Raw genomic sequence first — 24,546 nt, 5'->3', positions numbered from 1 at the left:
GTTACTTGTGCCCTCAAAATATTAAGACATTTCTCTGTCAGACGTGCAAAGGTGCCACATCAAGGATGTTTAAATTATCTAAGAGCAAAGGATAGTTTTAAATAAAAGGGAAGGGGGAGATGGATGTTCTGGAAAGAGCTGCTGCCCAGCACAGGGGGTCAGACGGGGCCGCAGTTCAGTCTCGGCACAAGAGAGGAGGGTAGCTGCTCCCACCACACCGCGGATGAAGCAAAGTAAAGGAATTCAAGAATCACTTAAGAGAAAACTGGGTGATAACTTAAATATGGGAGTGGATGATGTTCCGGCTTGAACGGCCGGTAAGGGAGTAGGGCTTCATTGACCCGACCACGTAAAACCCTCGAGCGCAAAGAAATCGCAAAGAGACGAGATTCAGAGAAGACAGCCTCAAGGTCCGTGGGTAATTCTCGGTCAGAAAACCCAGCCACCAAGAGCCGCAAGGATTCTTCAGGCTGAAAGCGGAGCACGGGAAGCACAGGATAACCCACTCCCAGGAACCCAGCCCTGAATACACAAAGATAAATGACACAGAACTTGCCCTTGTGGAGCTCAGGTCCCACCTACCAAGGCTGAAAAGAAGACAAGACAGTAGGAGATCGACAGGAAAAAGTCCGGGGGAGGCGATGGCAGGAAAGGTGACAACTCAACCCTCAATGTTGAGCTGGACTTCGAAAGGCCAGGAAAGAACAGAAGGGACCCTAAGGTCTGAGCAGGGGACAGCTGGATATGGGGCTCTGCAGCCAGGAGGTGCGGCTGGCAGACCCCATTAACGAAGATGGCCAAGAAACCAGCTGAAGACCCCAAATGACAAGCACTGAGGGAACGAGAAGAATGAAGAGATTTCAGAACTTGGGCGAGTACGTCTGCTGGACGAGGCCGCAGAGATAACTGAAGAGGTTCCAAGTGGGACCTTGCTTTTGGCAGCAAAGGAAATAATCCGGAGACCTAGATTCGGGCAGATGACCCGATCTCTGAAGCAAAGCACAAAGTGAGGAAGACAGAAGACGGTGAGGCAGGCCAAAAAGACACCGACATTGGGTGGGGCGGTGGGGAGGGAGGCTTTATTGAAGAAGTAACTGTGGTAATCCTTTGCTTTCATATCTGCTAGTTAACAGATGAGCTCAAGTAATTCTATGCAAATTAATTTCAGAATGCAGCACTTCAAAGGCCTAGGAACTAGAAGGGAAAGCCATCAGATACAAAGGGCTTATCTTGCTTCATGAGCTCACAGACTAATCACCACGAGTCCATCCGCTGCCTCGACGAATGCCTGGTCCTCGGAGGCAGCACCCCTGCACCTGACAAAACTGGGCACAGGACCCCGGCACTAACCTGCCACCAACGTGAGATGCGGTGGTACCACAGCCCGTTTCTTCGAGGTGCACGGCTTCTGGGCTGGGGAACAGGCATTGTTCCGTCGTTTAGCATTTCGTGATTTCACACTAGAACCCTCCTTGTGCAAGAGTCTGGTGTCCCTTCCATGGTGTTCCTGCCACTAGTGACAACGTCTCTGATGAAGTGGGTCACAATGAAAGTTTCTCTGACCAAAGGTATGACAATACGAGCTACAGGGTCCACAACAGAACATTTAAAATTGATTCTGGAACGAACCGCTGTAAGACAGCACATACAGAAAGATTCCCATGTCCAGAAATTCCACACGCTCTCCCATGAAAGGAGTATGTGAGTGAGGGTGTGAAGCTACAGGACGAGCTGGTAAACACACACAACAGAGAGAAAATAAGAGAAATTATGGTGATTCACTCATGGGAAATTATCCCAAACACAGGATCATGACCTCCAAATAACACCTATGAAATCAAGCTAAAAGTGAGCGGACTGTTCTTTGAACACACAGGGATAAAAAGGCTGGTCGACTAAAAAGTAATAAAATTTAAGGCACCACTTAGAAGAATGTTTTATGTTAAACCCCTCCCACTATCCTAGCATTTACAACATATTAAAATCCTAGTTTCATGTTTTTGTTTGTTTTTTTTTTTTTAAGATTTTATTTATTTATTTGACAGGGAGAGAGATCACAAGTAGGCAGAGTCAGGCAGAGAGACAAAGAAGCAGGCTCCCTGCTGAGCAAAGAGCCCGATGCAGGGCTCGATTCCAGGACACTGAGAACATGACCCGAGCCGAAGGCAGCGGCTTAATCCACTGAGCCACCCAGGCGCCCCTATTTTCCTGTTTTTCACCCCAATTCATCCTCACTGTAAGTTCTTCGGCAGCAAGAACCATTCTTACTCATTTGAAAAATCTCCGAGCCTGGCTGTGTGCCTGGCAAATATGTTTTTTTTCTTTTTTGAGAGAGAGAGAGCGAGAGAGAGAATGGTGCCCGTTCACACGAGGGGGAGGGGAGGGTAGATGGGGACAGAGAAGCAGGCTCCCTGCTAGACAGAGAGCCCAATGCGGGGCTCCATCCCAGGACCCTGAGATCATGATCTGAGCCAAAGGCAAACACTTAACCGACAGAGCCACCCAGGTACCCCCAGCAAATACATTCTAATATAAACAAAAACAAAACATGTCTACAAAAGTACACCAATGGTGAACTGCTCACAAAGTCTAGATGTGCCACAAGGTATGAAAAGGAAGGGTGGGGCCTCCCCTGCGTGGGCAAGGAAAAGGAGGGAAAGGTACTCCACGACCAAGAAACCTCCAAGGAGAGGAGTCTCAGGGACGATTCAGACCCCATGGCCAGACGCCCTACCGATCAACAGATCCTGAATACAAAACCTGGAGCTTCTGGTATTTCTTTTTACTAAGAAGTACTCCAGGGATAATATCAGTACCTCCCCGCTGGTTGCAAACACCAAACACACAGACCCACCCAGTTCTGAGCCGGCTGGAGCCTCCAAGTGCCAGCCAGTCCCTTCCCCTTCCCAGCGCACGACCACCTCGAATCAGGTCTTCTGACCGCTTTCCACCATACCACAGCCCAGCAAGTATTAAGATTAAGTTCCAAACATTCATATATTAGCAGAAAGAAACCTGTATTAAAATAATGTGCCAGTAAATGGATGAGGATTGGGGCGCCTGGGTGTCTTCGTCAGTTAAATATTTGACTCTTGGTTTCGGCTCAGGTCATGATCTCACAGTCGTGGGATCCAGCTCCACGTCTGGCTCTGGTCTCAGTGTGGAGCCAGCTTCAGATTATCTCTCTCCCTCTCTGTCCTACTCACCCTCTCTCGAATATATAAAATACTTAAAAATTAATTATTTAGGGGCGCCTGGGTGGCTCAGTGGGTTAGGCCTCTGCCTTCGGCTCAGGTCATGATCTCGGGGTCCTGGGATCGAGCCCCACATCAGGTTCTCTGCTCGGCGGGGAGCCTGCTTCCCCCTTTCCCTCTGCCTGCCTCTCTGCCTACCTGTGATCTCTGTCAAATAAATAAAATCTTTTTTAAAACACATTAATTAACTAACTCTAAAAATGGATGAGGATTTGTGAATACCTCCAATTTTTATATTTCTCATTCAAAAGATTTGTTTAGTTTCATAGGTAAATTGGCACTAGTAGGATTTTTACCCAAGATGTGAAAAGGACTTCTCTTACTCAAAACAGAATACCTCTAGTCGTTAAAATAAGACTCTACCCACATACAGTAAAACCAAAACAACAGGTTTTCTTTAATTTAAAAGACAAACCAGATTATGGCAGGAAACCATCAAAACCTTCATACAATGCAGTAAAACCTTAAAAAACCTTAAAAAAATTAAAGGAAAATTACATCTACAGTCTATTTTATGAATCAAAACAAACTCCCATAACCTGAGCAGGAGGCCCTCGTAAGCCAGCTTTGCCCAACGGAGCGGACATGGGGTCATCTGTATCCCCCCGCATCAGCTCGCCTTCTCCGGAAACTTCCCACCAACCTTTCTCTGAGGACAACCAGCTACCTGGCGCCTAAGCCCACGGCTCCCTGCCGACCGCCACCAGTACACACTGGATACGTGACCAGACTGGTCTGACCACAGGGACAATCTCCTGGCTCCCTGCAGCCTGCGGACAAGAATGCTCGCTCTTTCTCATTGAGATTCCAAGCTGGATATACATTGCCCAAACGGTTGCTGGAAGCCAACTCGCAAACACGAGACAAGAGCCTGCAAAAGGAAAAACACCGAAAGCCAAGAAACAGACTCTCATCACCTCACCGAGCCCTGAATCGGGTGTGTCTGCCAAACCCAACTCTAGAACTTCAGTTACATGAGTCAAGAAAATCCTTTTTTCCTTTTAAACCAGTTTGGATTAGGTTTCCTTGCCACACGAAATACAGAGGGACTGAGATACATTGTGGTACTGGGATTACATGTGCAACACCGTCTGAATTAAGAGATGTGTTCTGGTGACCACTTCCTCGTTGCCACATCGAGGGCATCACCAGAGGGACCAGAAACAACAGTGCGGCTCTGCTGCCCACCTGGTAAGGTGCCTCCTCCACCCTCTCAGGCCTAGACAGCCCCAGGGATGTGCCAGGACCCAAGTCTCCGCCTCTCGGGGGACCGGGACACAAAGCCCAAAGAACCAGCTGTCTTCTCTCTCAGGTCCAACCTGTGAACGGCCTTTACCTGAGGGGGCGTCCCTGCCCCTCCTTCCTCGGGCACCAATGACAAGGAATTAAAAAAGTTCCCTAGGCACTTTAGTCCCTTTGATGCCTTTCTTTAAAGGTTCTTCATTCCCAAATGATTCGCTGAATCAAGGCACTAGCCATCTATTTAGTCTTGCTGAGTTTTGTTACTACTTGTTTTACGGAAACTAAATAATAAAGTGCATGTACTACTTATCCTCCCTAACTAAATTAACAGCATTGCCTCTGACCCTTTACTACCAGACTCAATAAGGTCAAATCCAAACCTAACAAAACTCGAGTAGTGCGACTGCCATATTCTGGCTGTCCTTCCCCAACAAAAACATCTTTCTACTTCACACTGAGCCTGCCATTAAACTGCCGGCTTTGAAAAACTGCCCGTCTTCAATGGTGTTTATGTTTAAAATGCTTTGAGGGCAGGTGTTCGTCTCATTTAACAATTTCATTTTTTTTTTTCTTAAGTTGAGCTCTGTGCCCAGCGTGGGGCTCGAACTCATGTCCCTGAGATCAAATTTCATGTTCTACTGACTGAGCTAGCCAGCCACCCGATTTTTTTAAAAGATTTATTTATTTTAGAGAGGGAGGGGGAAGAATCCTCAAGCAGTAGCCCCACCAATCACGGAGCACAGAGCCCGAGGAGGGGCTCAATCCCAGGACCTTGAGATCATGACCTGAGCCAAACTCTAAAACTGGCCCCTTAACCAACTGAGCCACCCAGGCAAGTTAAAATCCATTGCTTTAATAAACTCAAAAATAAATGAACAATGATTAACATTTGTAAATAAGAATAAAAAAGAGAGAGAGAGAATTTAGAGAGGTATATAAATGTTACCCTTGGTAAGAGATAAAAAGTAATTACCTGAGAAGCAGATCTTATGCCTAAGGGGAAACAAAGACAATGCGGCCTGTGAAAAGGAAGACGGAGAGTGACAGGTCCGGTGGGCCAGTCCTACTGCACTGGCCCAGGCGATCGCTCAAGTGTTAGGTCTACATGGAATCTGAGGCCGGACTATGGTCTAGCTCAGCCAAAACTGGAACCATCTGAGTACCAAGGAAGTCACAATGGTACTGTATTATAACCAGATTAACAAAGTAAGTATCCATGAGTCCATGATATAAGTAAGTGATTAATAAGTAAACGGGGAGAGAAGGGACAAATCTTCCTTACAGGGAACTCCAAATAGTAATAAAATGTGTCTGCTTCTCTAACCTGAGAGGTCGAGCTCAGGTCGCGTCCAGGGGCTGGACCGTCATTCACTTCCAACAGCAGAGTCTGGCATGGGAAACAGGAATATCCCAGCAGAGAAGCCTAGAAGGCACCACCCTCGCCCCAAATGATTATGGATAAAAGATCAGGGACAAGCCATGTTACCGTCATGTACCCTGCAACGTGACGTGAAAAGCAGCACATTTCAGCTCTGTGGAATTCTTCACCCAAACCTCCTAACCCATAACCTCAGTCTAAGTGCACAAACACATCAGATAAACCCGAACTGAAGGACATGTCTACAAAACACCTGACCAATATTCCTCAAAACCACCAAGAGCTCATGAAAACAAGGAGAGCCTGAAGAACCGTCATAGATCTGAGGGCCTAAGGAGACAACTAAATGCTGTGTGGCACCTGACCTGGATGCTGGGACAGAAAAAGGACATCAGTAGAAAAACTGGTAAAATCTAAATAAAATCTCTAGTTTAATTAACAGTAACATACTGATTGATGTTGGTGTCTACATTTTAACAAATGTATTAGGGTTACAGAAATCTAAATTTATTCCAAAATAAAGTTTAAAAAAGAGAGAGAGAGAATTAAGTTACACAACAACCCAATATAAAAACATTCACTTTTTAAAAAAAATTTTTTTAAGACTTTGTCAGAGAGAGAGAGAGAAAGCAAAAGCAGGGGGAGCAGCAAAGCAGGCAGAGGAGAAGCAGGCTCCTCACTGAACAAAGAGCCCCATGCAGGACTCGATCCCAGGACTCTGGGATCATCACCTAAACCGGAGGTAGATGCTTAACTGACTGAGCCACCCAGGCGTCCCAAAACATTAACTTTTTTTTCTTAAGATTTTATTTATTTATTTGACAGACAGAGATCACAAGTAGGCAGAGAGGCAGGCAGAGAGAGAGGAAGAAGCAGGCTCCCCACTGAGCAGAGAGCCCAATGCAGGGCTCGATCCCAGGACTCTGGGATCATGACCCGAGTCAAAGGCAGAGGCTTTAACCCACTGAGCCACCCAGGCGCCCCATTCAAAACATTAACTTTTAAAATGACATCCACTTTGGGGGAGCCTGGCTGGCTCCACTGGTAGAACATACGACTCCCAATCTCAGGGTTATGGTTGAGCCCCAAATTGAGTGTAGAGATCAGTTAAGAACAAAATCTTTGGGGTACCTGGTGGCTCAGTGGGTTAAAGCCTCTGTCTTCAGCTCGGGTCATGATCTCAGGGTCCTGGGATCGAGCCCCGCATCGGGCTCTCTGCTGAACAGGGAGCCTGCTTCCCCCTCTCTCTCTGCCTGCCTCTTTGCCTACTTGTGATCTCTGTCAAATAAATAAATAAAACCTTTTAAAAATGTTTTTAAAAAAACAAAATCTTTAAATAAATAAATTTTATAAAATAAATTAATAAGATGACATCTACTTTTAAAAATGTAAACAAAAACAGGTCAAGAATGTGAAAATGCGAGAGAAAATGTTAAGGTGGGGAAGGGAACACACTGATGATTAGAGCTATTTAAAAACATCAGGTTAAGGGGTGCCTGGGTGGAACAGTTGGTTAAGTGGCTCTTGGTTTCCGCTCAGGTTGTGACCTCAGGGTTATGAGATCGAGGCCCAGTCGGGTTCCATACTCAGTCCTGAGTCTGCTTAAGACTCCCTTTCCCCCGCCCCTCCCCAACCCAACACATGTGCTTGCTCTCTCTAAAACAAATCTTTTCTTAAAAAAGTGAAAAAGAGCAGGCAGTAACTAAGGCAGTTGGTACTTAAAAACCTTAACTTCAAACAAAATTGAGGAGAAAAGTCCCACATATAATTGTACTATTTTAAAACTGAGATAACATTACACTTGAACAATTTAAAAGGAGAAAAAAAAAAACTCCATAAAAGCTTTAAGATGGTGTCTACTTAAAAAGATAATGCACATTTAGGCTGCATTAATAGAAATACAGAATCTATACCAAGGAAAGTAACTGTGCCCTGATTTCACATGCAATGATCACAAGAACCAACAGGATTCCGTACAACCCAAGTCTAGTTCAGCCGTGTTTAAGACGGTCAGAGAAACGTCTCTTTGCTCCAGCTGGAAAGACAGCATCAAGCACATTACACAGAAAAGAACATCTGAGTTTAGAGTCTGAACAGAGAAAAGCGTTATTCTACATTCACTCATTCAACACCTGTTTAGTGAACATCGAACACACAGAAGCTGAAGACTTAGCAGTAAATAAAACAAGACAAAAGTCTGTAACCCCAGAGAACTTAAAATCTACTTGGATGGAAATGATCGAAAACAAAGTAAAACGTTTAGTATGCAAGACAGTGCTGAGTGCTAAGAAAGAAACCAAACAGGTAAGCACAGTAAGGCAGGGATGGTAAGTTCCCGAACAAAGGCACCTGTGCTGGGGGCACTCAGCACCCCGTGTGTGTTGCGAAGTCAAGGGGATACAGAGATCCCACCAACCAGCAAACCCAGTAGTAAAATATGCAGCACAATATTTTATAGTAAAGATTCCAAGACAATGGGATTAAATATCCAACGTAGATCTCACCACACCACACGATGCTCCAGTGATCAATGCAGCGTGACAGGAGAATCCGCTGGCATTAAAACTGGCAGTCAAGGACTGCTAGGTGCCGCCGTTCAGGTTAACTACGGCGTCTGATTATCCTGGAGGTCAGCATGCCATTTTATAAAATATATTTATGCAAATAGCCATTAGCTGGGTTAGTAGTATTGAGTCAAAATAAAGAAACAGATGTATTATAAAACTGGTCCTGCGGCTACAGCGTTCTGTTACAAGCTCTCCCGCTGGAAACTCAGCTTTAACCAAAGAGCATCGTTAAATACGTGTTATGATAGGACCAGTGTTTAATTTGTACCTCTGCTCTGGTTTTACCGTAAGAAGATTGTACATTTTCAGGGAACATACAAATAAAATTAAAGTCAAGTCAACGCTCGGATTCTATTCAACACTCAAGTTTGAAAAACATATTAGGAAAAACGGGAGCCCTGAAGTCATTCAGGAACAAAGTGAGAGAGGCTCTGACGTGGTTGACGGCAGTGTGAATGAAGAGAAAAGATGCCAAGAGCTATTCTAGAATTAAAAGCCCAAAATTAAACCCCCCCCCAAAATAATAATTAAATTAAAAATCCAGATGCACTTATATAAAGAGGGGAAAAAAAGATCAAAAGAGGAAGAATCTGGAACTTAGGATGCAAACTGAGACGCTAATTCCTCACATGGCCATCCCTAGCCCAGACAAGCAGAATGATGGGCAGTTACAGGAAACACAACATTCTTCTCAAACCTCTGGTCTCAGGACCTCTTTAGTTTATCTGGGCTATAACTATGGCTATTTAACACCTCAGAAATTATAACCTGAAAAATTTTTGAAACATAACTCATTTAAAAATAGTAATAGCAAACCTATTACATGTTAATAGAAGTAACACATTTTAATTTAAAACTATTTTCCTTTCAAGAAAAAAATCAGTGAGTGGTATTGTTTTATATTTTTGCCAACTTTTTAAGTATCTGTCTTAATAGAAGACAGCTGGATCTTATCTGCTTCTGCATTCAATCTGTTCCAATATGTTGTTTTGGTTAAAGAATATGAAGAAAATCCATTTCCAAACAGGCATTTAGCTAGAAAACAGAAGAGTATTTGAACAGCCTTTTGAGGTAATAGTGGATGTCAGGCTTTGGTATTAGACCAAAGCTGTTCCCTGAAAAAAGTGGCTAGATGAGCTTGCAGTTCAACCTCCTAGGTGCTTTTCCTCAAGACGACACTATTCTACAGCAAGCAGCAGTGGTTTCTTAAGATTAATTGCAAGGTAGAATCTGAAATAACATCAGTAAACTTTCTGAACCCTGCCCCGTTAAAATCCACTGGTCTATTCACTCTGAAGGACCCTTAACCTGTGCATAATCATTCCTCACCTGAAAAATCCTGGTCCACTGGGTTATGCAGATTTTCCAAAAATTGACGTTTTCCCAAAAATCATATTTGATAAATCCACTGATCTCATCAGAAAAGTCTTTTAAGTAGTTACTGGGAAGCTGTCAAGCTCACGGCGACAGGTAGAGGTTTTCCAAAAATTCTAATTTTGGCTTGAAAACTCAAACATTCTTATTAGCAACAAATACTGTTTTTTTCCTTGAAGGACACGTTCCCTTCACGGAAAAACGTTTGCCAAATACCCATCTGAATAATCTTTGTCTGTCAACCCCTCTTTCAAGTAAAAATGTTCTCCCGGGAAAAGCGGCAAGGGCAGCTTGCAGCCCCATCAGCTCGGGGCCGTTCCTAGAGGCCCATCCCGCTCGGGCACACGGCACAAGCCACGCGCACGTGGGCCCGTCGCGCTGCACAGAACACTTCCTCCGCAGCGTGCGCTCAGGATCACAAAGTAATAAAATTAACAATTTTTACTACTTCATCAAGGACATTCTCTAGAACTGGTTTTTGGTGTTTTGTTTTTGTTTTTGTTTTTTTATTTTTTGTTTTTGTTTTACTCCAAGTGCTACAATGTCAATAGCTTTTACCCACCCCTGCTTCTCCACCACTGGTGCATATGTCAACACAAGGAAGGAGGAAAAGACAGTGGCAAGTAACATTTTAGTGTTATGACAAAGATAACCTCACAGACCCTCTGAGGTCCTCAGGCCAGGCTTTGAGAACAGCCGCTCTAAGTACATCAAGACACCTCATGAATCACGTCATAACAATCCCTGACTTCTCATCAGCTCACAAAGCATCTAGAATGAACAATATATTCAAATTATATATTTTAAAGACACATTTATAAGATGAAGGCCAAAAATCACCATTCTTGCAACTAAAAAAAAAAAAATCCATGTGAAGAATATTTAATGAAGGATACTTTGCCCTGTGGAACTAGAGACTCCGGATGGCAGTAGGCCATACATCTGTGCCAAATCGAGAGACTCGTGTCTAACAAAATGCATTTTCAACAAATTGCTTGTTTCCACCCATCTGTCCTACCCTTCCCCACTGTAAGAAGGTATCCCCAGTGGTCATACTCTTCTGACTGTCCAGGCTACCTAAAACCACCCCATCCTATCAACCAATGCCCATTTACTCAGATTTACCCCTACCCCCATAAAAGAAAGACAAAATAAAAATCTTGTTCCAGGAACCTTTTCCATTCCTAGAATGCCTCTATTTGTATTTAAAAAGGAGGGCACCTGAGTGGTATGGGGTCCTGGGATCGAGCCCCGCATCGGGCTCTCTGCTCAGCAGGGAGCCTGCTTCTCCATCTCTCTCTGCCTGCCTCTCTGCCTACTTGTGATCTCTGTCAAATAAATAAATAAATAAATAAATAAAATCTTTTTTAAATAAATAAAACAGAGAAAAATGACAAAAATAGACAAGCTCACTACTGCTGACCCCAAGCATTCCACCCAAACAACCTGCCAAACACTAGTAGAAGAAACTTCTGAAATTTTGGTTTGAAGGATCTGGAAAAGCCAGAAATGAGAGGTATTATCAACCAGAATTTATGGAGCACTCTGAAAATGCTAAATCCTGTAATGCAACAGGCATCCTGGTGCCTGAACACCAGCAGACTGCCTGTACGTGCCGCTACAGCCCAACAGGTGTCAGGAACAGAGACTGTGCTGAAGAGGCTTCAGGAAACAAACGAGCCAGTGACTGGGATCAGAAGAAGTAAGGGGCAAAATATGGATCGTATTTGTAAGCCCTGGGTTAGGCAGCACTTAAAAAGGCCAGTACTGTTAAATGGCGCAGGAATTACAGTGACGGGGCAATCTTAGCGGAGCAGAGAACATTGACTTGATTGTCACAGCGAAAGTGAGTAGACTCTGCACTAATGCATTTTCCACAAAAATAAGCTCATTCTCCTCCTTCTAGAAGAGTAAACAACTCTAGGAGTCTACAGAGCAGCATTCCTGTGTTCATCTGAGCCACTATCAGTTTACAAAGACATGTCTTAGAAAAGAAATGGCCATCTAAATTTAAACCCACTGGAGAGGGCACCTGGCCAGCTCCATCCGGGGAGTGCACAACTCCTGATCTCAGAGCCCTGAGTTCAAGCCCCATGCCGGGCGTAGAGATTACTTTTTAAAGTTTCATAAACTTAAACTAACTGGAGAATTTAACGATCATAAATGTTGTCAAGAATTTGCTTCAACAGGAGTGCTGGGGGGGTGCAGGTGGTTGAGCCTCTCTGACTCTTGGTTTTGGCTCAGGTCGTGATCTCGGGGTCATGAGATCCAGCCCCATACGGGGCTCCGCACCCAGCACTGCGTGAGATTCGCTCTCCGTCTGCCTCTGCCTCTCTTGCTTGTGCTCTCCCTCTCTCTAAAATAAAGGAATAAAAAAAAAAAAAAAAAAAAGATTGATTTATTTATTTGACACAGAGAGAGAGAGAGAGATCACAAGTAGGCAAAGAGAGAAGATGAAGCAGGCTCCCTGCTGGGCAGAGAATCCGATGCGGGACTCAATACCATGACCCGAGCTGAAGGCAGAAGCTTAACCCAGGCGCCCCTAAAATAAATGAATCTTTAAAGAAGAAAAAAATAATGTCTTCAACAATTAGACAAAACAAATTAACTGACACTTAGAAATGAAAAGAAAAATTATGGCTCAGGAACTAAAACTATGATACCCAACTCATGATGCAGACAAGACGAGAGTCAGATCATTCACTACTAGTTGATAGAAGCAAAAACGTAGGTAAATCTGATGCGAGATGCTCTTCCCTCCAGGAAGTCAATTTTAAATCTTATACCTCTGATAAGCCAACACAATTTAACAACACGCACTGTGCAAAATTTTAAGAGAAATTCAGTTCAGGTAAATACAAGGGCTCTTGTATCCCAATGTTCCAGCCAACAAGTGCAGGAGACAGGTGACAGGAATCTGCCGTTCCCACAGCCTGTGCCACGTGCCTCTGAGGCCATGTTTGGCCGCTCAGTGAGTCTAGTGCTCAAGGTAGGTGTTTTTCTGATAGCACTGGCCCTGAAGTGCAAACCCACAACTGTGCTCAAAAAACAAGAAAAAAAAAAAATGATGTATTCCTCATAGTAGAGGAGAGATGGGCTGGTTTGTGGCCTGAAGAGAAGTACCTATGACATGGAGTCTTCCTAGAACGTTTCATGGGTAACCCTGCGGACACACTGTTGTTGCCTTGCACACTGTCCTTATGTCCCCCAAATAAGATGCAGTTTCCTCTGTACTCTGAAGACGGAATTAAAAAAAAAAGAAAAGAGAAGACAAGACTGGGTAGTTCAAACTACTAAGTGCAAAGCAAGTACAGAATGTCTCGGAACTTCCAGGCACCCTATCTATAACCAGTGGCTGCTGTGAGCTAGTCTCAGCATTAGAGTTCACGTAACAGGAGGGAAAACATCTGCAAGTGCCATTCCTTTAATGTACGGACACCAAGAGAACTCTTGGGAGTGAGACCCTTCAGAAACTCCTCTGGCTCGTATCAGCCCTGAAGTTCATTTTCTTGCTAAAAACAGTAGTAGTTCAGGGACAAGATGGAAGGAAAGGAGTTCGGGACAGTTATGAGCTGTGAAGCGCTGTCATGATTTTCCATCTGTACGGCTTATCAAGAAATACAAACACACCGCTGAGGTACTGGAAAACTTCGAACCCTCCAGTATTATTTACAATCAGTGATATCTTTCAGTATTTGTTTTATCAAATATATTGTCTACTGAATTTTTTATTGGAAGATCACTTATCACTAATACTTAAAGCCCTGGGAAAAATCTCTTTTTCAGCCTCTAAATACCTAAGGAAATGTATAAAGAATTCACCAACCACAAGGAAACCAGGGACAGAATCCCTGTAGTTATCGCTCTGGAATTTCCACACCAGTATGAAGGCTTTGAGGCAGGAAAAAAGCCCACATCCCAGCACCTCCACGTGGGAAAGCGGGAGTAGGCTCCGATGCGTGCCCAGCCTGGGGGACTCTGCGACTCGGGCTAGGAGGGAGAGCGCTTTCGTCCGGCAGTCCAGCTTTAAACACTGTATTTCCACGAGTACAGAACGCCTCCTGACAGAGGGTAAGAAGAACATCTCACCCTTCATCTGAATAGTCCTAATGGGTGAAGACTGAAGTAACCAATACTCTGAAGACATCTTCCTTTCCAGACAATGTGAATGTCAGGTACAGCCGGCTGTTTGGTTGCGTGCTGTAAGCAGGCAACAAGTGACAAATGGTAAAGAACACTATTCTATTTCTTTAAACACAAGACTAAATTCTGTAAGAAAACTCGGAAAATAACTTTGAACTTGACAAGCAGAGACGTGTAGAGAGAACTATTCCCATTTATACCCACACAGTCCTCTCCGAACAGTACTTCTCTTCTGATACTTTTGGGCACCAAGTGTGTGGCACCACCTCCGCGTGCCCTACAATCTGACCTCTGACACTACCTACCTGGACAGAGCATCAGACTCCACAGGTTAAGGGCTCAGTCCCACAAGACTTGTCTCACCCGACTTCAGATCCCAAAGCAAGCCCAGACAGTCCCCTGAGCTCCTCACCAGCCAGGTCCAGACTAGGCACCCACGATCCCCTTCTTGGGTTCAATTAGTTTGCCAGAACAGCTCACAGAACTCAGGAAAAGTTTCTTTACTAAACTGCGGTCTGTTACAAAAGGATGCAACTCAGGAGCAGCCAGATGGAAGAGAGGCACGGGGTGAGGTTCATGGGAAGGGCGCAGGGCTTGCAGATTCCCCGAGGCAGGACCTCTCCCAGCAGCTCCCCAGGTCCCCCAGCCTGGCTCTCCCAACCCTATCTTTCTGGGTTTCTTTTTTTTTTTTTTTTAAGATTTTATTTATTTATTTGACAGAGAGAAATCACAAGTAGGCAGAGAGGCAGAGAGAAAGAGAGGAGGAAGCAGGCTCCCTGCTGAGCAGAGAGCCCAATGCGGTACTCCATCCCAGGACCCCGAGATCACGACTTGAGCCAAAGGCAGCGGCTTAACCCACTGAGCCACCCAGGCGCCCCTCTTTCTGGGTTTCCATGGAGGCTTCATTATGTAAGCACGATTCCTTCAAACCTTGGCTGTTAGTGACTGAACTCAATGCCCAGCACCACTCCTTCCACAGGGCTGGGGAAAAGGGAGGGTCTGAAAGTTTCAACCCTTCCAAACACATGGTGAGCTCCCCCAGCACCAGCCCCATCTTTAGGTGCTTTCCACAAGTCATCTCATTTGCACAAACTCAGGGACTATTCAAAGGGGTGTGTTAGGAATATCAAGACACCTTTATGTGTGTCCCTTAAAGTCCAAGGGTTGTAGGGGTTCTGTGCCAGAAACAGGATAAATTTATTATAAATCACAATATCCCAACGTGACTGTTTACAAAGCTAGTTTAGTCAGATACATAATAGTCCTAAGAAGCTTTTAGGTGCTATTATGCCTATAATGCAGAGACAAAAAAGGAAAAAAAAAAATGGGCTTCTAATCAGCATTAGAGGTTTTATGGATTAATTGGTAAAAAGAATTTCAGAGAAATGCATATAACAATTCAATTAAATGCCAGCTAGGGGAGATCACAATTACCTGTGGTGGTGATGTGAACTTCAGTCCAATATTTCTCAGACTCTCCAGAGGAATAGCTCTACGTGGGTAACAGAAACCAAGACCTGAATCCCAGTATTTGAACCAAGAAGGACCCTACAGGCAGCGAAAGCCTGTAAGGGACTTGGGTCCTACTGGCTGTGTGAACCCAGGCAAGTTATTACCTTCAACAAGTTTCTATTTCTTTATCTTCAAAACAGAGCTCTCCTCTGAAGGCACATGGTAAACCCTCAAAATCACAAGGTGTTCACTTGTTCATATGCTTCATTTTGCAATGAAGATGAAAGCTACAAAAGCCACTTGCTATGGAAATAAAACTAGCTTAGTGGCAAGGTCTAGCCCAGAGCCTGGGCTCCCCGCGGGATGTCCGGCTGCCAGGGGAAGGTGCCCCTTAACAATAGCTTCTTTACAGCCTAACCTGAGCTCTGTATTTCAGGCAAATATCCTCCACAGGCAAAATTACTTAGAGGCCAAAGTGGGACAGCAACTCATCATTTCCTTCCTAGCCTGTTGAAGCAACATTTCTATCATTTAAAAGTCCCTCTTGATCACTCTCAAAGGGCATTTCCCAACCTCTTCTGACCCATAAACACTGTTTGATAACATATCTCATAGTACAAATTAGGGTTTTTTTAAAAACAATTTTGCAAATTTTGTTTGTACTATTAAATAATTTGTATATGGAAACATTTTAGATCAAGATTTTATAAATAAGAATACATTGCAGCTTATTGCATCTAATAATGATAAATCAGTATAATGGTAAAAAATTAAAGTTTATCTCAACAGAATCTTTCAAATATTCACAAGACAGATTTTTCCCATTTAGCAAATAATATATGGTGCTTATTTTTAAATAATTAATATGCATGATTTTCAACAAGTTTCAAAAATAAAATGTTTGGTTTAGAGACTCCATGTTTATTAAGCACAGGGAAGGTTCCTCAATAAACAGTTGTCAGTTCTATTATTTGTAGACACGGGGCAGGCACTCCTGCATCTACAAATAAACTACTGTGACATTTCACTATCAGGCTCTGGCACTGAAAACATACAAAGCTCCTTTAATGATTGAAAATTTCAACTGTTTAAAGAAAAATCATCTAATTTTCTTAAATTGGGGGGATTTGTTTACAAAGCACTTCTCAGATAGCATCAAAAACCAAGGCACTGTGGCACCTGGGTGGTTCAGTGGATTAAATCCTCTGCCTTCGGTTCGGGTCATGATCCTAGGGTCCAGGGATAGCACCCCACACCCGGCTCTCTGCTCAGCGGGGAGCCTGCTTCCCCCCCTCTCTCTGCCTGCCTCTCTGCCTACTTGTGATCTCTCTTTCTCTCTGTGTGTCAAATAAATAAATAGATAAAAATCTTTAAAAACGAAAAAAAAACCAAGGCACTAAAGCAGACAAAATAGACATGATGTTTTATCCTTCTGACACGTCTGTAACTAGACGTTGTGATCTGTGAATTCCGCTCACGTAAATGCAAGTGAGGGACAAGGAGCACTGAGATACAGCTGCAGAATTACTATCTTATTCTCCTCCCTTCTTCCCAGTTTCTCAACCTTTTTGACCTTAACCAACAGTATATGAAGGGTATAAATGAAAATTTCACAACAGTACCTGACAACGGGTAGCAAAGTTCACTGGGTGATACACAGTATAGCCACACAAAACTCACCGGGACAGAACTTCCAAGGCTCTGCTGTCGGGGCAGGGCTGCTCTTTAAATAAGTATGTACCAAGTTGTTCCTAAAGAAGCAATCTCCCAAGTATTCATGGCTGTGGGCCTAAATCCGCCTCACAAAAAATTTTATTTCTATCCACTGTGTACAAAACCCTGCTCTACTTCACCATGCAGATAAGTAAAATAAAGCTTAAATGAAGGGGAGAGGAAAACACAAGAGATGCGTTGAGGTATTTCTTTCTGTGCAGGAGATAAGCGGGCTAGTTGGGTTGGGAGAGAGCAAGGGTGTTTTGAACCAAACAAGCTAAATAGTATCTTGAGATGCTGAAATGGTAGGGAAGACATTCTGCAAAGAGGACCGAGCACCGACTTTCCACGTGAAACTTCCTAAAGATGAGTAAAAAGACCAAGTTCAGTAGGAGAAAGGTATAAGAAAACCATCAGATCAGATTAATGAGGAGAGTTAAGACTGTTCTGCTGACTGCCTGGCTTCACGGATTTCTCACCTGAAGACAGCCAGTGAAAGACATAGCTGGGCGATGGCCCGATCCAGGCACTGGTGTCTGACAGCCAAGGGAAGCCCAGAGGCTTGCCCTCCCCACCCCCTTTATTAAAGGAGGAGGAGGAGTCATGTGTTACTTGTATAATGAAGAAAAACCAGAACTTTTTGTGAGGGTAAATTGGGTGTTGAGCAAAACAAAGAACTGAAACTCTGCAGAAATAAAATAATAGGATGAAGAAATCAAGTATCTAACCTCTTAAAACCATCTGTTTGTATAACAAAAAATTTACTAAACTATCAAAACAGGTAGCTCAAGCTTGCAATCTCACCACTTTTTACATACCAGATTCTAAGATCAAGGCTACTTCTTTGATTTACTTTAAAATTGTCACTTGTCCTTTAATTCTAATAAATGAAAAGGTCTGAATTACCCAAAACCAAAAATATGAAGAATTACTAAGTATTATTACCATGAAAACAGCATAATTTAAAAATTTCCCCAAAACAGCGGTGCCTAGGTGGCTCAGTTAAGCATCTGCCTTTGGCTTAGGTCAGGATCACACAGCACTGGGATTAAGCCCCTGGGGTCGGGGAGGCCTGCGCAGGGGGAAAGTCTACTTACCCCTCTACCCCTGCCCCTCCACCCCACTCATACTCTCTCCGTCTCTCCAACAAATAAATAAAATCTTAAAAAATAAAAATAAAAATACCCAAAACACCTAACAAAAACTTGAAAAAATAAAAATTCCAGGCCAAACACACACACACAAATAATACTATTTGTAGGAATAGTATCTTTTTCACTTTGCAGAAGCAAACACATGACATTTTGTTATACTAAGAATTTAATGGCTTGTGGATTAAGAATAAATTCGTTTTCACACAATTTAACTAAATTTAAACAACTGTACCTCCTGCATTAACATGACTTAACTAGGCCTATTCACTGTCAATAATACGCAAAATCACAGCAGAAAATAAAGGAAAAAACATTTGCAAAACATATGACAGAGAATGTGTACCAAGAACATACGCAGACCTCTCACAACTCATTTAGACCAAAAAAACCCAATTTTTTAAATGGGTAAAACGCCTCATCAAAAAAATGGCCAATGAAGCACGTGGATATATATTCAACATCACTGATCCCCTAGGAAAAATGAATTTAAACCACAATGAGATACTCAACACTCATTAGCCGGCCCAAACTTAAAAGACTGGCAACACCAAGTGTGAGAGGAGACCTGAGAAACCCCCTGCAGAGCAGCAACAGCCACTATAACCCTCCGCCAAAAGCCACAAGGTCGTAGGAAAATAGTTTGGCAGTTCCTTATAAAGTTCAATCATTATTTACTCTATGACCCAGCAATCCACCTACAAGGGATTTACCCACCCAAGAGAAATTAAAAGATATGTCCACAATGCTCATCACAGCTTTACTGAGAGCCAAAACTCCAAACAGCCCATGTGTCCAACAGGTAAATGAATTAAAAAACAGTGTATCCATACAACGGAGTACTACTCAGAAATAAGAAACTACTGAAACAAGCAACACAGATAAATCCCAAAAACACGCTGGGTGAAAGAAGCCAGTCACAGAAGAGTATACACTGTGTAACTGCATTCATAGGACGTTCTTGAATAAGAACAGTCCGATCAACGGCAGAGAGTAATGACTGTAAACTCTGCAGACGTCAATGTCACACACGGACTGCGGTGGCCGTGACACCGATAGACGCTGATGGACGCGTTCTCAGAGCCCTTCAGACCATACTCTTCAAATGTGTGCATCTCACTGTATAGAAGCCACATTTCAATAAAGTTGATTTTTAAACTGAAGAATTAGTACATTTCTAGAAAGCCATCTGACGATGTCTACTAAAACCTGAAACGTGCATAATCTTCAAACAGCCATGTCTCCTTACGGAAAGTTGTCCCACAAACGTTCAAAGATATGTAAGGATGTTCTATACTTTTGACAGCACAGTGTCCATCACAGGGTTGGTTTACCGTGTGAGGATACATCCATAAACGGAGTAACAAGTATTCCCCTTAACTAAACAGCCTAATAACTCAGAGTTGGGAGCAGCAAATTTTTCTATAAAGGGCCACATCATAAGTATGTTAAGCTTGGAAAGCTACATCCAGTCTCCTCGTGTATTCTTTTTTGGGAGTTTTGTTGCTGTTTCACAACTCTAAGCAGTTCGTGGGCCCTACCAAAACAAACAAAACAAAACCCAGGCTGAGAGTGAGAGACCACAGCCTTGAAAACAAAGTGTGCCAACCCAGACCCTTGCTCTCCCACTGCCTGGCTTTTGGCCACTCTATCTCTCATTATTGCAGTAGTTATAGAAAATAAATAAGACCAATGAGCACAGCGCCAAGGACGGAGCAAGCACTAAAAAAAAGCACCTATTTTTTAATACAAAGATGTCTCTGTATTGCCTTAAAAAAACTGTTCTAGAACAAAATAGCTTGATCTCATTTTTGTAAAATACATGTATAAATGCATATTCATATAAATACATTGAAAGGTTTGAGAAAAATATACACCAAACTATTAAGGGTAGGGCATGGGATTAGAGGCATCAAGAAAGCTTTCACTCTGCAAGTCTGAATTGTTTCCAGAATTTTAAACTAAATACCAATTGCTTGTATTTAATCAATAGACCTTTATTTTTTTTTAAGATTTTATTTATTTGACAGAGAGAGGGAACACAAGCAGAGGGACTGGGAGAAGGGAAAGCCGGCGATGCAGGGCTCAATCCCAGGACCCTGGGGTGAGGACCTGAGCGGAAGGCAGATGCTTAAGGACTGAGCCACCCAGGTGCCCCTCAATAGACATTTCTAACATAAAGCATATGTATCACCATTTTCTTTATTTACAGGTCCTAAGCACATACTTAAACTTGAAAAATGTTTAGTTCCATTCATGATAATGTATATTAATTCTAAAAAAACAACACTGGCACGATAACTAAAAATCTTTCATTAAACAATCTGTGCTGGATATAGTTCTAAGGGTTTCACGTGTATTAATTCATTCAATCCTCAAGAACCTTATGGAACGAATACTGTCATTATGATCACCAAGTTACAAGTAGAGGATGCAGGCGTGAAGGACAATTTGCCCAGGGCACAACCTGGCAGCTCAGAACTGGGACCCCGAAGACCACACTTAAAACTCAAATGATTCCTCCTTAGAGCACACACCATTACAGCTCTGAGAAAGAAATCTGCAGAGACATCTTTTAGTTGGTCTAGGGCATCAGACCATCCCCTCCCATAAAACTACAAATCACCTACTTTTAAATATAACTTTTTGATTGAGTCAAATAAACTCTTCCTGGGACCAACATGTCATTAATCAACCACACCAGCAGAGAACACGGAGTAGATAATATGGAGTTAAGCAATTTAAATTTGGATCCTGAATATAAATTCCTAGCTGGACAATCTTAGACAAATTCTTAAACCCTTTAGACCAAAGTTTCCTTAATCTGCAAAGGTCTGCAGAGTGTGATCTTACCGTCTATTTAAAGTTTAATTGTAAAATATATATAAAATGTAACATTGTAACAATTTTAAGAGTATAATTCAGTAACACTAAGCACATTCAAAATGTTGCTCAGCCATCACTAACACCCATACCCAGAATTTTTTCATCATCCCAAACAGAAACTCTGTGTACTGTACCATTAAATACTAATTTCCCGCTCCTCTCAACCCCTAGAAACAGACATTCTACTCTCTTTGTGAGTTTGCCTATTCTCAGTATCTCCTATAAACAGATCATACAATTTTTCTGCTTTTGTGTCTGGCTTATTTCACTTAGCATAATGTTTTCAAGGTTCATCCATATTGTAGCACATACCAGAATTTCATTCTTTTAATGGCCGAATAATACTCCATTGTACGTGTATACCGTCCTTTGTTCGTCCATTCATCTGCTGATGGATGGATGCAGGGTGGTTTTAACAATAATTAGAAATAAAGCATCTGGGGCGCCTGGGTGGCTCAGTCGGTTGAACGACTGCCTTCAGCTCAGGTCATGATCTCAGGGTCCTGGGAAGGAACCCCAAGCATCAGGCCCCCTCCTCGGTGGGGAGTCTGCCCCTCCCTCTGCTCATGCGCACTCTCTCTCAAACAAATAAATATTAAAAAATAAATAAATAAAACATCTGATGTAAATACTACCACAATAAGAAACAAACCAAATAAATGAATAAAGCATCCGATAAATAGGAGCTTTACTGTCTCTTTTTTTCTTTGTTTTCACCGTATTTCTGCACCACGCAGCAGTACAGTGGCAAGATATGGAACCATCTTAGACACAAGCTATGCCTTTTGCGATGTTACTGGACTTGCTAATCTACACTTACCATATTTTAAAAGAATGAAGAGCATCCCAATAAAGGACCTGGAATTACGCTGGCACTACTTCCTGCAGTTTTAGCTTCAAAATCTACCTTAAATTATTCCAAGAAAGAACTCATCAATTTTAACTAAACACCTTTCAATTAAAAGATTCACTACTGTCTCCAATACTTTCCCCTCCTTTTATTTTTGGACAAGGACCATCAATACTGACATCAAATCAAATTAAGCAGATGTTATATGCAAGGTATCCAGATGATTCATCAAGTTTCTCTCTAGCTGCCTGAAATGCCAAATATGAGTACGAATCGACTACCTCAGGGATACATGATTTTTCCTATCAGAGTATTATAACTAAGAGAAACCTTGGAACTTAACCACCTTAATGAGTATTTTTATGATCACTGCCTCTCAAAGGAGAAACACACCTTACAAAATTCCTCACAACAGTACTATAAATACATCCTGTATGCCTTGCAAAGTTCGTTTGTCAAATTATTTTGCTACATTTTTCGTTATTTCCTTCATTCAACTGTAAACCCTCTATTCTCTAGCAACTACTACGTATACAAAGAAAAACAAGACAGAGCCTCTGCCTCAAAGCACTTCAGAGTGTAGTGAAGGAGCCAGATGCATAAACAAGTGATTACAATACAATCTGATACATGCCATAAAAAAAGTATGAACAAAGCCCTGTGGAACACAAGGGTGCCTGGGAACTCAGGGAAGGCCTCTAGAAGGTAAAGGTATCATCTGATTTTGAACCATTCTCTGATTTTAATGAGCTGTTCATCTCCACTCAGGCTCTCCTCCGAACTAAAAATTTTACATGCATATAGAACCCTTCATAATGCACAGAAAATGTTTTCCTCCTTTGTACTGACATAAAGACTTCAAGACAAATCCATAAATCATTTCCAACTGACCCCAGAATACATCAGACCCACTGGGAGAACTTCCCTTGTTGTCAGTTTTTAAAACGCAGATCAACTTTCTTAGTCACTCCTTAGGCCAAAACAGAAATTAATTCACACTCCTTGAGCATGCCAGCTCAAGGGATGGAAGATACTCTAGAAAAACCTCACTGTGGCCTGGAGAAATCCGCTAAAAATTTTTAAATGGCCAATACAATTACTAATATATGGGTATGCAAGGCAAAGGTGGTATAAAAGTATTAGAATTTTTTTTTTTTTGCCCAAATCAACAAGTGTTTTTTTTAATCACTGGTACTTAAAACTATCTTGTATATACTCACAATTCAACCAAAAAAAAAATTAAAACAAAAATTTTAACCCAACTCCCCAAAAAGGCTTCTTAGAAAATCTGGTGGCAAAATTAAGGACAGTAATTATCAGTTACAGAATACACAAGGGAAAACTAATATCTTTTATTCTAAAAGATCCAAATTTCTACCATAATTTACCTAACTCATCTCCTAACGGTGGGCAAGAACTATCAAGTTGTTTTAATATGTAACTATCAGTAACTAAATGTAAATGTTATTTAACAATCCAAAACCTTAGGGCAGCAACTGGGATGTCTGTTCAAGAGTGTCTAACACTCTGCAAAATACTCATAATAAAGACTTTTACATTGCATTTCTTTGTCTCCATTTTTATGAAACCATAAGACAGTAGATGCACATTAGCTCTTTATCTGACAGGACGCAAATGAGAAGAGTGCCTAAGTGTTTCTCAATTCCTTTTCTTTGAATATATTCACTTTCCACAAAAATTAGAATTGAAGACGCAATTTTCCTACGTGTTTCCTAGAGTTTAAACATTGAATACCCTAATCCACCTCCAGAAAGACAGACAGGAATCTTAATATCAGGACTAGAATCCCACCAATCCCCAACTTAGAGACTATGAAAAGAAAATTAAAATATATCTTAATCATTTTCATGTTCTTGCAAATAAAATTATCAATAAACTAGTCAGGTTTTGAACACCATTAACAGTTGTTAATGCTCATGATCAAAGAGTAATGGAAAATAAACTCTAAAACCCATAAAACTATAGATTATATTCAACTGTACCAGCATTCGAGTCTTTTAAAGGTTTTTTCAAATGTTGTTTTATGTAATTTTAAAACGCCATAAAATTAAACCGATGAGCTTCAAAACCAAGAAAGTAAACTTTGTAATGAATTATTTTTTAATTCCAGATTTTTATTTCCAAATGAATTTTAAGTTTTACAGATCCTGTATGATAAACAAAGGAAGTTTAGCTTAACTGTGGACAGCACACATGCAATTTCTTAAGCAATAAACATTTCTGCATCCAGTCTTTTCTGACTCCTCAAAGCTATTGTTCACGGAAAATTAAGACCAATCAGTAAGAAATAGCCAACCATATAATGTAAATACACATTTGTCATAAGTATTTTATCTGGTCAACTATTTCTACCATCTCATCCTCATTCAACCCCTAGGGATCTGGGGAGTAATCGCTTACTAAATGACAGTTGATTTCGTTAGCACCTGTCGCCACTCTCAGACGTATCATACAAGTTGGCCAAAACAGCTTGAATTTTTTTTTTTTTTTTAAGATTTTGATTCTTTAGAAAGTG

At 42.0% G+C, this 24,546-nt stretch overlaps 1 protein-coding gene across 14 annotated transcripts in view; it reads right to left on the bottom strand.

Moving 5' to 3' along the window:
• EZH2 (enhancer of zeste 2 polycomb repressive complex 2 subunit) overlaps nucleotides 1-24,546 on the bottom strand; it is an 88,963-nt gene that overhangs the window by 39,164 nt on the left and 25,253 nt on the right. The window lies entirely within an intron of this gene.

The sequence above is a fragment of the Mustela nivalis genome (genome assembly GCF_964662115.1).
Source record: "Mustela nivalis genome assembly, chromosome: 12".
NCBI classification, from domain to species: domain Eukaryota; kingdom Metazoa; phylum Chordata; class Mammalia; order Carnivora; family Mustelidae; genus Mustela; species Mustela nivalis.
The sequence above is the reverse complement of the archived record's forward strand: the minus strand, read 5'-3'. Positions and strand labels throughout refer to the sequence as shown.